This window comes from Thermobia domestica, chromosome 17 (assembly GCF_964235325.1).
Source record: "Thermobia domestica chromosome 17, izTheDome1.hap1.1, whole genome shotgun sequence".
Taxonomy (NCBI): Eukaryota; Metazoa; Arthropoda; class Insecta; order Zygentoma; family Lepismatidae; genus Thermobia; species Thermobia domestica.
In genome coordinates, this window is record NC_137470.1 from 21484882 (window position 1) to 21499049 (window position 14168).

Here is a 14168-nt window from a genome sequence, read left to right on the forward strand (position 1 = left end):
GGACACTTTTTCTATAAATAAGTTGGAAAGTATTGTAAAAATACATTTTTAGTAATTCATACATGTGTCACCAAGAAAGCATTGTGACATTTTGTCTTCTCAACTGTCTACTCAGCAATCCAGACGAAGAGTCTCTGTTTAACAACACTCTCATGTCCTTTGCTTGCATTCCACTCCTACTCAAGCTGTTTTAGACACAAAAGTGATTGACAGTTGCCCGCCGTTTGGAATAACACGTTATTCTACTTTCCTGCTGGAATCTCTAACCAAGCAGAAGACAAGTTCGGTAGTTTTTGCCCGCGGGTACGCATATTGTCTCAAAAAGACACTACTGGACTGCAATTAATCCACAAATTAAAGCGACATAATGAAAACCTAAATGTAAAGTGCACAGAACTATAACATCTTATTTCCACCTTGTGCCTCGAACATAGAGTATTGGACAGCAGAGGACAACACAGTACAGTAACATTTTGGTAATATTCATGAATACATGATTCATCCAAAAGTATTGTTACTAATTGCATATTACCTTCTTTACTAATTTACGTAAGAAAATATCAAAACCTCTCTAAGGCTGACACCTCTCTATAGCGGACAATTATTGATTCCCCACGGCTGTCCGCTTTAGAGAGGTTTCACTATATATATATATATATATATATATATATATATATATATATATATATATATTTGTCTACTCAGATAGCTTATGATGCTTCGCCTATATCGACGAAACTCTGTCTTCAATATTGGGGGGAGGCTACGATCATTCCTCTTTTTCTAGTTATGTTTTAAATATTTACGATATAAAGTTGAAAAACAATACTGTAGAGCAGTAGTTCTCAAAGTGGGGTCCGTGGATCTATCCAGGGGTCCGTGACTCCTAATGATTGAAATGTGTTGTAATAAAACGGAACTCACACCTGTTACGCAAGAAATATTTTTCGGTTACTAAAGCAGTTACTAAAAAGAAAGCAATTAGAAATTACACGTACGTGCGTAAATTTAAATGTTTTCCTACTTCACTAAATTTCTGCCCTGAGCCTAGTCATCCGTTATATAGGACTACTTCAAGTGAGAGAAATTTCTTCTTTGTTAGGGCACTTTTTCAAGAGCAGTTGTACATTAACTGTACGATGCCTCGGAATTTCATGGATTTCAACTTCAAGTGGCGGAAAGTTACCAGCACTACCACCAATTCCACATTTTTTTTTAAAAAAGTAAATGTTGTTCATTTCTATGCTTATAAACATCAATCCTCCCCCAATTTTGGTATTTAAAAAAATAAAAACCTATGGGAAACCCCTCCCAAAATATGTTCCTACATCCGCCACTGCGAGTAATTTGTGACTCAAATTGATTTGTCAGTACAAAGAGTTGTCTAAAAAGGTATTGCAACATTTGATGCCTTTCCCTACCACTTACTTATGCAAGCAGACCTTTTCTGCTCTTTGCAGTATTAAAACTTTAAAGCGAAATCGTCTTAATATGGAATCGGACCTAAGATTGGTGGTGACAAAAATTATTCCACATTTCAATGCAATTATGGAGAAACACAAAAGAATTTCATTTCTCACATTAGTGACCTCACAGATTTGAGAACGTTGTTTATCAGATGAATTTCCTTTTTTTAAAAAAATGATTTTTAGTCTTGAAAGTTACCGTATTTTCAATTGAAATTTCCTTCAATAGGAAACAATCATGTATCTTTAGAATAAATTACTTATTGCATGATTTTTCTTGTCAGTAATAATTCTAATTAGTATATTTTTAATAACATGTGAAATTTCAAATTAGTATTGCAAGGGGGTACGCAGATCACTTCCCGAATGAACAGGGGGTCCGCAGCTCACTTTCCGAATGAACAGGGGGTCCGCGTTATCGGAAAGTTTGAGAACCACTGCTGTAGAGGATCAGGGAAGCAGAGTTGTCCTCAACACTGGAAGGAAGTCGGACAAAAAAAGAAAAATCTTCACATTTCTCCCGAAAAAGCACATTTCAAATCGAATTATTGGGGGAGATATGTTCCCTTCATTCCCCCAGGATTTGCGCCAGTGCCTAAGAATAATATGATGACTGTGTATGCAGTCAGAAAGTGTCCTCAAGCCACTGGTATCATAATATCCCTTGCGCTAACCAACCTTCCGCTTATCTCATAATACTATGAAAAAAAAAAAAAAAACAATTTCCACTTAGAGGCATAACTGTTGAGCATTAAATTAGATTTCATTTCTACTTTAAATTCCCTAAGAAACCTATTTTAAACATCACTAAGTTAAGAACCTATAAATATTTTCAGTCCAATTACGAAATTATAATATTGCCAGAAGAAAGAAAGATTAGTATTTTCAAAATTTTAATTACGGTAAGTAAAATCACAAGATTTTCCTCTTCGCAGCACATACTACATATATTTTATCTTTATCATAACTGTTGCGCGCTTGAAAATTGCTGGGATTAGCTGACAGTTGTCCACGTAGGGTAAATTAACTCTCCCCTTAGATCGGGGCATCTCTTTTCGGGATGCAATACCCCTCGAAATGGAACTTGAAGCGGAATTATACGCTCCCCTCTCTCCTCTGGTGATACGATAACGTTATAAAATGAGCATATGTATGTAATCACTTATTTCCTCAATTCTCCGTTGCCTGCCACTGGTTGAAATTCATTCGATAGCTTTTAACAGTCTGCTATTGGTTGAAATTCATTCGGTAGCGAAAAGCTAGTAGTGATATTAAGCCTTCTTCAGGGCCTCATAGAAAGACACTACGGCTCCTGAAGTCTTAATATAACTATCTATAGTACGAAACATTTAAACAGGCTGGAATTCACTCGCTGCTGTTCAGAAACATTCATTCACGTTGCCGGAATAGGAGATAATAACACTTCTGGTTTCTCCCTTTCAACATACAGCAAAGCAGCAGGGCCGCCTAACGGTAAACTATTTTATTTTTTTGAGTCAATGTTAATTATAGAAAGACCAATTAGATAAAGAGCAACCAGGCACGTAGCCAAGGAGTTCCTTGAGTCCTCCTCCTTTCGAGTCTAGGAATGAAAAAAAATAGGGAAGGATGGAACAAAATGAAATTAGAAAAAGAAGGATCAGCGTTGAAAAAAACTACAGGAAGGTTTTGGTTAATCTTTCTTATGAGGAGATTTGTATTGCTTGCAATAAATGGTGGCGAGGTGAGCGAGGTATCCTGCAAGAATCAGGGAATTTAAAATTTCTAGAAATGTTATGGAATTCTCAGAATTTCTGCTACTAGTCAGGGAAATTTCAAGATTTCGAAAGCATGGTGTCGTTCTGTAACAGTGTGGATATTTTTTTATCATAATTTGTCGTCATCGTTTTTCTGCAGTGTCAAACATGTTATTTCAGAAACAGTTTTCTACTGCTCCTTTAACCTGTCATTTGGAACAGACAGTAGTTGACAGAATAATAAAAACAAAAATTTATGTGGAAAGAAAGTTCTGTTAACATTTGATTCAACAGAGAAAGAACGCAGATGTTGTAAAATATTTTACAAGACACCATTGAGTGTGTACTTTTTATAATAATATGTACTTTTTATAATAGTTGAGGTCATAATGAAATGAAAATTGTTATATTTGAATTAACAGAGGAAGGACGTAAATATTGTATAATCTTTTTCAATACTTTTGTTTATTCTTTTACTCTAGATTTCTTCATTTTGTTGTCCTAACAAACCAATATATGTTGCAAGTAAAATAGTTTATATTGATCGAGCTCCTGGCGTGATGACTACAGTATTTCATGTCACGGATCCTTTCTTTCGCGAAATCCTGGCTACGTGCCTGATGCAACTCAAAAGTTGCATTTAATTTTTGAAAATTAGCACAATAATGACGGCCTTTTACAGTTTACGGAAATGAACTTCTGAAACTGTACTCAAAATCTGAGATATAGGTATTCTCTCGTAACTATATGTTAACGTACACGCTGGGATGCGCCCCTAGTAAGCAGACCTGTTAGTGAAGGTAAATAAGCGCATAGTTGAAGATCTGTTTCAGCATTTGTTAATACGACTGGTTCTCCGTGTCATTGTTCGTTTCTGTATAGGTACTTCAACTGGAGTGGGTTTTTTAAAGTTAACCCTACATTTTTCCGTATTTCCTTTCTCTGTACAGTTTGCTGCCCACGCCAATAATGTCCGAAAAACTTCAATGTAAGGTTTTACTTTATTTGAATAACGTAGCACATAGTGAATCAACTCATAGTAAAGTAATTGTAAGTGTTGACTTCCTAAGGAATCGGTATTTGGAGAAAAAAAAAGAAAAAAACGTGAAGAGCGCAGCTTTGTCGGGGAGTAGAAGCTGAAACTCGAAATTTGAATTGAGAGTTTTTAAATATTTGGCCTTTGATTTGACCTTGATGCCAGAAATCGGGACCAGCAACAATCCATTTTTCGTATGATAGGCTAATACCTAGACTTTTTTCTTTTTAAAAAAAGTATGTCCAGTTTAACCTATAATTTTAGTAGTTTTCATAATACTGAAGTAGGTTTTCTTTTGCAAGCTGTGTGTAATAACGCAAACTGGAATATTTCAATATGAGTCGAAAAATTAACATATGCTTGTGATCATGGTTATCGCTGGTGCCGAATTTTTAAATAAATAAACCTTTGAGAGCTACGGGGACAAGAGTGAGTACAACATTCAAAGTAAAATCTGTAGGCAGCACTAAAAAAAGAAAGTAATGCCAGGCCTAATATGCTTGTTCATGATCAACCAAGCACGGGCGTTTACATTCTGTTGGTCTAATTTTATCCCCCCCAATATAGATTATCTAATTCGCACACTGTCAGCGTATCTAGACTAGAACGTAAACTTGAAAAAAAAAGTAGAATGCTTCATTGTTTTGAATAACAAAGTAAAAAGCTGTATTGATTCGAACTTTACTGGTTTTATAATCGAAGTTGACGAATGTATACGAATATAGGCCTAAGTGTTGCTTTTTTCTTATTCAAGGTCTCCTCACAGACTAGAGAGCATATGTGAGTGCACACTTAGGGAGCATTTTACTAGCTTTCCCTCTTTAAAAAAAAAAGGAAAGAATGAAACTACAGGTATTTATGAAGCTCTGGGAACATTGTGAGTTCAATTTCATTTCATTTTTACATATAGTCCTAAAAATGTTCATTTAACTTACAAAACTTAAAAACACTTAAACCACTGGCGTAACAGACCGTAAGTCCTGAGCCGACCCCAACACCATATGTTAACGACTTGTGCACCTACTACCACCTGAATGATGAACAGGTGGTTAGCCCGGGGGTGCGGCACAGGATCGACACGGCATACGACCGACAATTCAGCTCAGAAACCTGTTTCGGTCCTGTGCCGTTTCGGTCCTATGCCGTGTCGATCCTATGCCGTTTCGGTCCTGTGCCGTTTTGCTCTCACGCCGCTGCTCTGAAATAATTTAACTTTTAATCATGTGCCTAAAAAAATAATATTTTTATTATCTGTTTAATCTTTGCTCTTACAAATTATAAACTCCTGTCGATTCTATGCCTGTGCAAGTTATATGCATAGAATACGTACGATCGAAACGGCATAGAGCCGACACGGCATAGGACCGAAACAGCACAGGATCGACACGGCATAGGACCGAAACGGCACAGGATCGACACGGCATAGGAACGAAACGGCACAGGATCGACACGGCACAGGATCGACACGGCGCAGGACCGAAACGGCATAGGACCGAAACGACGCACGATCATCGCCACTGCGTAGGATCTATAAAACCAAAGATTTATTTTTCATAAAAGCAATCAGAGCCCTCTCAATTGATTTTAAAATATAAGAATTATAAGATATTTACTATATGAATATTAATAATTGTGAGTGACAAAAGAATGATAGTGCTAAATGGACAAAATATAATTTCTTGTGTGCTTGGTCAAAAGCATTTCTATATGTATGGAATACTTATATATATATTTATTATTATTATTATTATTATTATTATTATTATTATTATTATTATTATTATTATTATTATTATCATTATTATTATTATTATTATTATTATTTATTATTATTATTATTATTATTATTATTATTATTACGTTTTAGCTCGTTTTGAAATCATGGCCTGATTACACTAGAAAGCGAAAGCCATGAGAAATGTAAGCTAAGTAGTAACATGGAATACTTTTAATGTTGCTCACTAGAGGAAACACTGCTCGCATGTCTTCTCGTCTCGATATCGAGACCACAAGAGATTTTTTAATAAGAAGCTCAGTTGGGAAGTAATAACTGAGCCGATGGCTCGAGCCGGCTCGCTTGGGGTGAACCATCGGCTCGAGCTGGCTTGGTTGGGATGAGCCATCTGCTCGGTTCGGCTCATCTGGGCCGAAGGCTCTAGCTGACTCTGTTCGGTGAGCTGTTGGCTCGGCTGACTTCTCGGTTCGGGTCGATAGTGAGTGCGCTGTGAGCCGAGCTGCTGAAGTTGTTGACAATTGTAAACTCGGGGCGAACAGTTTTGAATATATTTGGCCAGTGCCCTATAACTTTTAACAATGTTTGGCTTGAGCCCGAATACTCAACCTAAACCCTCAACCCAAATTCACAAGCTCGTGAACAATATCCTTGACTCCTAGAATTCACGACTACCGAGGTTAGCAATCAACTAGTTTTTTAGTATTCAAATACAGACCGCGTATCTTTCATGTTTAATCACAGTGTTGTTATAATTGTAATTATAATTATTATTTACTATTATTATTAATAATAATAAAAGTTGTACTAGTAGTAGTACTAGTATCATTGATAACCTATATTGTCTATGCAAGATACTTGAAGAGAATACTCGAAACTACACACCAGATTTGGCTCGACTCGACCCTAACGCTGGTTTAAAGGAGAAACCAAGCTCTCTTGAAGCAAAGGAAAAGAATTCTAGGTGTAAATAGAGGAACCGGGCTCTATGTCCCACCTGCTCACTTGATTATAAAGAATTCTCCACATGACCCAGGGATTCCAAATATTGTGTGAATACATATGGGGCAAAAGTAAGCTGCATTAAACGGTTTCCTCCTCGTAATATGTAATTCCGTGGAATATGGTACTTCTGTGCACAGAAGCAACAAAAGTGGAGAAAGAAGGGATGTTGTACACGTTGCATAAGGATACCAAGAAGTGCTCTGGAACAGTATCCTTGATTTATCCGTTAGGTGAATCTTCTTCCAGGAATACTTTAGATGGCGTTTTCCCCTTCCTTCGAGTTGGCAAACCTCAACTTTTCCCTGAGCTATGAAAAACTTGATTGTTATTGTGAATATACCAAAATACTATCTTAGTGTAGACCACTTATATTTTGATTTTCTCATTGCTGGAGAAATTTTCTAAAAGGAAGGTCGTTGAAAGTACATTTTAAAAAAAGGATAGTCTTTTTTCGACATTCTAATGTACACATGGTGATCAGAAAAATGGAAACATCTGTAGTTGGCAACACGTCAGATGTATGGGTTGGCAGTGGTGTCGTGCGCCCGCAGCGCCGGTCCGCTGCTGGTGGTGTGTTAGGTCGGTCTCCATACTACGTCAGGCGCAGTGCAACTGCAGTGTCCAGTGGCTGCAGCAGACGGATGTAGTGTAAAATGTGAGACCTCTCAGATTTTCAAAAAGGGCAAATTATTGGTGCGCGGTTATGTGGAGTGAGTACGACGGCAGTGGCTACTGTGTCAGGTATGTCGCGTGGGACAGTGTCGAAGGTGATGACGGCCTACACAACACACGGGAAAACCACATCGGGTAGGGATGGTATCGAGACGAGACGAGACGAGACGAGACTTTGTACAGTCTCGGCCTCGTCTCGGTAGATAAGTAGCGGTCTCGGTCTCGATCTCGTCTCGAGTCAAAAATCGCCGTCTCGGTCTCGTCTCGGTCAGCAGATGCTTGTCTCGATCTCGGTCTCGGTCTCAAAGGCCAAGTCTCGGTCTCGTCTCGTCTCGTCTCGAAAGTCTCGAAATAAATAGTGTGAAATTAAAATTGTGAAAGTATTATTATCGTACAGTCTGTCGTTTTCGCTTCTTATTTTTTGCCTTCATTCTTGATTTAGAATTATTGTATGATGTACCTATTCGTAGCTAATTTGCTATCGCTAATGCTTTCCATGCGTGTGTTCCAGGTTCAATCATCAGCGTGGGTATAATATACCTGGGATAAAACCCTAATAGTAACCCATATTTCACTTTCAGTAATAGACTTTGTCTCATATAGCGTCAATACTGCCTATACAATTAAAATCTATTAAATTAACTCCAGTACTATACAGTAGTTTATTTCCTTCCTTTGAAACAGAGTTGTTCAATACCTCCTAACGTATAACGCAACACATAGCAACATGAATGTATTTAATCGTACCGAAATTGAAATTTTACAATTTCTCAGTTACTATCCAATACATTCTGCTTTGACTGTCATTTTAAAAACAGAATATAACGGTCATTATCTTAACAAATAGAGTAAATTATTACTACAATATATTTTGTTTCAAATTGATCAAATGCTTTGTTACCGTTTCACATCTCAGTGTTTAATTGACACTTTAAAACAGGCACTTCCTTAACCTTGTGGTGGAAGCTACGACACTCATCTTTGTTGTCTGTGGTCTCTGGTTGGATCACCAAACAAGTTAGATTCAAAGTCCGATGCTTCGTATAGTATCGTCTCACTTTAAGTACATTCTGTTTCTTATACAAGTGCATAATGTCGTAATGTATTACATAAGCATATATTCAGTGTCGTAACATAGATTAAGCTTATTCCTGAGCTCTCAGCGCTGCATATTATCTTTATTAGAGAAAACTAATCATGCGTTCATTACGCTGAAATTTTATATTGATTGAAAATTACTTGCGAAACATGGACACACATATTATATAAGTATATAGGTAATTCGAGCTATCTGTATCTATTTTCTCTGTCCCGGCAAAAGAAGTGATTCTTAACTTTCTAGTTTTCTTTTCTATTAATTTTCGTAGTTTTGCTGCAATATGAAGGATCAACAATATTTTTTTTTTCGCTGTACGAATTTCGTTAAATTTTGGATCCGTTTTTACCCTACCTTACATAGTAAAAGTTATATATATATATATATATATATATATATATATATATATATATATATATATATATATATATATATATATATATATATATATATATATATATATATATATATTTGAATTTTAAATTTTAGAGGTAGACTATGCGAAGTCCCTTTTTGGTCGAAATAGAGTTAACTATACTTTTTTGAATATAATATGTTCTTTCCAGTGGTGTAATAATGTAAGCCTAAAAGCAACCTATTACTTTGTAACTGCTTAGTATAGTTTGAAAACAGTACTATAGGTCTTAGTTAAGGAACCGGATTTTCGCTTCTCCTGTAAAATTGCGAAATTGTGACTTGGTTTAGTTTACCTCTGAGGTCAAGATATAATAAAATCATAGCCATAATCATTATCAATCCACTGCTGGATGAAGGTCTTTCCAAGTCTTCTCCACAACTATCTATCTTGACCAATTCTTTTTCAGGTCACTCCCCAGTTGTTCTTGATTTCGTCAAACCTTCTTGTATAAGGACGTTTCCTAGGCTGTTTCTATCTCGTTGTATTCTGTCTAGAATTGTTTTTGTCCATCGATCATAATTTCTTGCAATATGTCCAGCACATTTTCCAGCCCATGCTAAAAATAATTTTATTAGTACCAGTCATTAATTGCCAAATTATTCTATCTATTTTATACATTTGGCCTACAAATAGTTCAAATCCGCTATTCTTGGAGCACAGAAACGCTAGTTTTTGATCTTTGTGTTGAATCTGACAACACTGACTCAATGATTTAAATCAACACAATATGAGGACCTCCATTTGGTTTAGCGGCTAGCACGCTTGACTTCGTTTCGCGTGGTCCCGAATTCGATTTCCGGTGGGGGTACAGTTGAACGACCGAAATGGTTCGGATTCCATTATAATCATTAGCTCCACGTCTGCTTTAGACGCTCTAGCATAATCGTGGGACGTTAAACTAAAACAAACCAAACCAAAAATCAACACAGTGTGTATTACTAACTGTAAGTCCTTAAATAATTTGCATATAGCCATATGGTATGGATGGAGTTTGAGGTGGTCGGTACTCAAAAAAAAAAAAAAAAAGTGAAATGTAAGTAGGGTGTAATTAGAACTTTTAATTAAGTATGGCTTTGTGTATATCAAGCCTAAGGCTAAGGGGAACAACTAGTGTTACTAAAAAGTTATCAGTTACATTTAATTTCAGTTACAATTTGCATTTACTTGTATTGCTGGAACCAAACCTTTGACATTAACATTAACATTATAAAGACTGTGAAAAACATCGTCTTTTGAAAACATTCTTGTACCATAAAACAAATTACGTGTAATTTAAAAATATTTTGCAGTTTAGCTACGTTATTTTCACTGTATTTAGAATAATATCTAGAATTTATTTAAGATGGCAACACTGCTTAAAATAATGGAACTGCGACTTGTAATTAAAACCACCAGAAACTATTGTTGCAATGTTATAGAAGCAAACTAAAGCACCAATCATTATAAAAATTTAACATAAATACAATATTTTAAGCAGTATAAGAATCACTATCCAAGTGTTTGGTATCTCTTAAACGGTTTGAAATAACAATTGTTGTAAATGACATTATGATCACTTAAGTCTTTTGGAAGAATCTACATGATGAGACGTGATATGTCAGCACGTTTTCGAAGTAAAATCTTCAGAAAAAGTTATCTTTTTCATTTCTTATAACTTTGTTCCTTCATTCATTCGAAATGCATATGCCATGATCATAGTATTTGACGCTAAGATACCAATAATGAGCATTGCACCATTCCATTTGAGTTATTAGTCATCTCCAAAATGTTGATGTTAGTGATACTGTATTGTCCTTTGTTACACGGAATAATGTATGTGGTATTGTGGTTTTATTTAATATCTAAATTAGAAATAGGCAATACTTTACATAATGCAATTTGAGAAAATTATTTTTTTTTTGCGTTAGCAACACTGCTTCTTTATCTAGTGGTATTGTAGGGTATCTAGAAGAATTTTTCCTTCAATATTTCACACAACATGGTAGAAAATTTCAGCATTTTGAATATATATATATACGTGGATCCAAGGGGCTATATTCCCCCTTAACGCTCAGGTATACACTGAATAAAATGAGCTTCATTCCTCCTTTACACTGGATAAAGAGGCAAAGTATGGTCCCTCCTCTCCACTCCCGGCCCTCAAGCCCCTCCCTTTATCATATCCTAGATTTGCGCCTATATATATATACTAGCAGCGTTCACCCCGCTTCGCTGCGGTCACCCCGGAACGCAATAAACCTTGTTAATTAGATAATTTTTACTTTTTCGCTTTCAAGTGATATGATAAAAACCATAGTAGATTCCAGTAAATGTTAACATTATATCGCCTGTCATTTATGTTAACCCGCCGAGTCACATGGTCATGCGGGTTGCATATAAATACGTTTATTTTTACCTATGATGAACTAATAACAAAGGATTTGTACGTATGGACACTTGAATGGTCAATTATCTCAAGACACTGGTAATTAAAAATTAAAGTGATATGATAAAAACCATCTAGGGTCCAAATCCTAATAACCCCCCAAAAATGAAAGAAATTGGTTCAGCCGTATTAGCGTGATGAGTTCACAAAGGATTTGTGCGTTCTCTTTTATATATATAGATATATATATATATATATATATAGAGAGAGAGAGAGGAGATTATGTACAACAGCAGTGGATTTTGTTTCGGGAGAGGCTTGAGGAACGGGTAAGAAACCTTTGTGTTGTACGTGTAAAGCGAAAAAATGATCATAAATATATTTCGGGAGGGGCTTGAGCCCCATAACTACCACCTAAATACGCCACTGTACATCAGTCAACCGTTTCCATATTAGCTCACAAAGCAACGAAACAAATTTTGAGTAAAGGCAAAATAACTATCAATATTCGAGACTAGACTGAGACTTTCGAGACTGACCAAGGTATCGTCTCGATTTATAGAGATCTGTCTCGATCTCGGTCTCGTCTCGGTATGTAAAAGTCCGTCTCGGTCTCGGTCTCGTCTCGAATTATCGAGACGATACCGAGACTAGTCTCGGTCTCGGCACCATTCCTAACATCGGGGAAGCGGTACAGTGGGCGGAAGAAAATCATGAGTGACAGGTCACGCCGGGTATTAAAGCGCATTGTCACGCAGAACCGTCGTGCCACTGCGGAGCAAGTGACGGAGGAACTCAATCAGCATCTCCCCCACCCTGTTTCGACAATCACAGTCCGCCGCGAATTACATGACATGAACTTACGGGGTCGTGTTGCACGGGCCAAACCGCTCATCAGGGACCATAACGCTTTCGCACGCCGCAAATGGTGCCGCGACCATGCAACTTGGACCGTTGAGGACTGGAAACGTGTGATATGGTCGGATGAGTCATCCTTCACCCTATTCCCAACCACGGGCCGTGTTTATGTGTGGAGAACGCCCAAAGAAGCTTATGATCTGCAGTGTCTCCGCCCAACTGTGAAACATGGCGGACGCTCGGTGATGCTGTGGGCTGGCATATCAGGTTTTCATTGGGTCCTGTGGTCACACTTAGCGGACGAATCACTGCCAACAATTATGTCGCAATTTTAGGAGACCACTTGCATCCTATGGTCCGGATGTTGTTCCCGGACAATGGCGACATCTTCCAGGATGATAATGCACCCATTCACTCAGCTGGCGTTCTTGCAGCGTGGTTTGAGGAACATCGGGATGAAGTTCAACACCTCCCCTGGCCCGCCCAATCCCCAGATCTCAACATAATTGAACATCTGTGGTCCGTCTTGGAAACACGACTCCAGCGATGATTTCCCCTCCATCCTCTCTCACAGAACTGACTGATGCCCTGCGCGAGGAATGGTGTAAAATTCCACTTGCTACCATTCACGACCTCTATGCCTACCCCCACGTCGCATCAATTCTGTTCTGAAGGCGAAAGGTGGCCCGACACCATATTAATCTCATCATCATCATAGGTATTCTGCCTTTATTGGCAGGTCACTTGCCGCAGCTGAGAAGCTTCCATGCTCCACGGTCCTCCGCTAACCTTTTCGTCTTGGTGTATGATCTTTCTGTTTTAATATCATCCATTAATTGTAGTCTCTTTCGCCCCCTCCCTCTCTTTCCCGCCACCATACCCTCTAGGACGTCCCTCATGATACAATCTCTTCTTAGGCAATGTTCCAACCAGTTTCTCTTCCTCTTCCTAATAATATCTAAAAGTGTTCTTTTCTCACCCACCATTTCTAACACTCTCTCATTCGTTTTCCGCTCGACCCAACTAATTCTTTCCATTATTCTCCACACCCACATTTCGAAGGCTTCCAGTCGATTTTCGTCATCTTTACGTAATGTCCACGTTTCCGCCCCATACAGTACAACACTCCACACGAAGCATTTTATAAGTCTTTTTCTCAACTCTTTATTCAAGGTCCCACAAAACAGACTTTTCTTTCTTTTAAAGGCTTCTTTCGCCATTCCTATCCTTGCTTTTATTTCACGTTCGCATTTCATGTCATTACTAAGAACACTACCCAGTTATCGAAAACTATTCACTTGTTCTATTTTCTCCCCTCCTACTTTTATATTTGACACAGACCACTTCGTTCCAATCACCATGGCTTTTGTCTTTCTAACATTTATTTTCATCCCATTTTCTTCAAAGCCCTTTCTCATTTTTTCTAACATTTTATTGATTTTCTTTTCAGATTCTGCAACAAGCGCCATATCGTCTGCAAATCTTACACATCTAATCCTTCTACCTCCTACCGAAATGCCATCATTATCATGTAGGCTCTTTTTCACTATTTCTTCTAGATAGACATTAAATAGTGTTGGCGAGATGCAGCATCCTTGTCGAACTCCCCTCCCAATTGCACTCTCTTCCGTCAGTTCTTCCCCTATCCTAACACTTACTTGTTGGTTCATGTATAAGTTTCTTATGAGTCTTCTATTTTTCCATTCCAACCCTATCTTTGTTAGAACTCCCAACAACAATTCCCAATTCACGCGGTCAAAAGCCTTTTCTAGATCAATAAATAC

The 14168-nt window shown here is 37.5% G+C and overlaps 1 long non-coding RNA gene across 1 annotated transcript in view; it reads left to right on the plus strand.

Moving 5' to 3' along the window:
• The first annotated feature begins 2791 nt into the window (after nt 1-2791).
• The window catches only part of LOC145674689 (uncharacterized), a 63345-nt gene continuing 51968 nt past the window's right edge, over nt 2792-14168 (plus strand). Inside the window, exon 1 of the long non-coding RNA XR_014129017.1 lies at nt 2792-2939. This is a non-coding gene — a long non-coding RNA (uncharacterized LOC145674689). The remainder of the gene's footprint in view (nt 2940-14168) is intronic.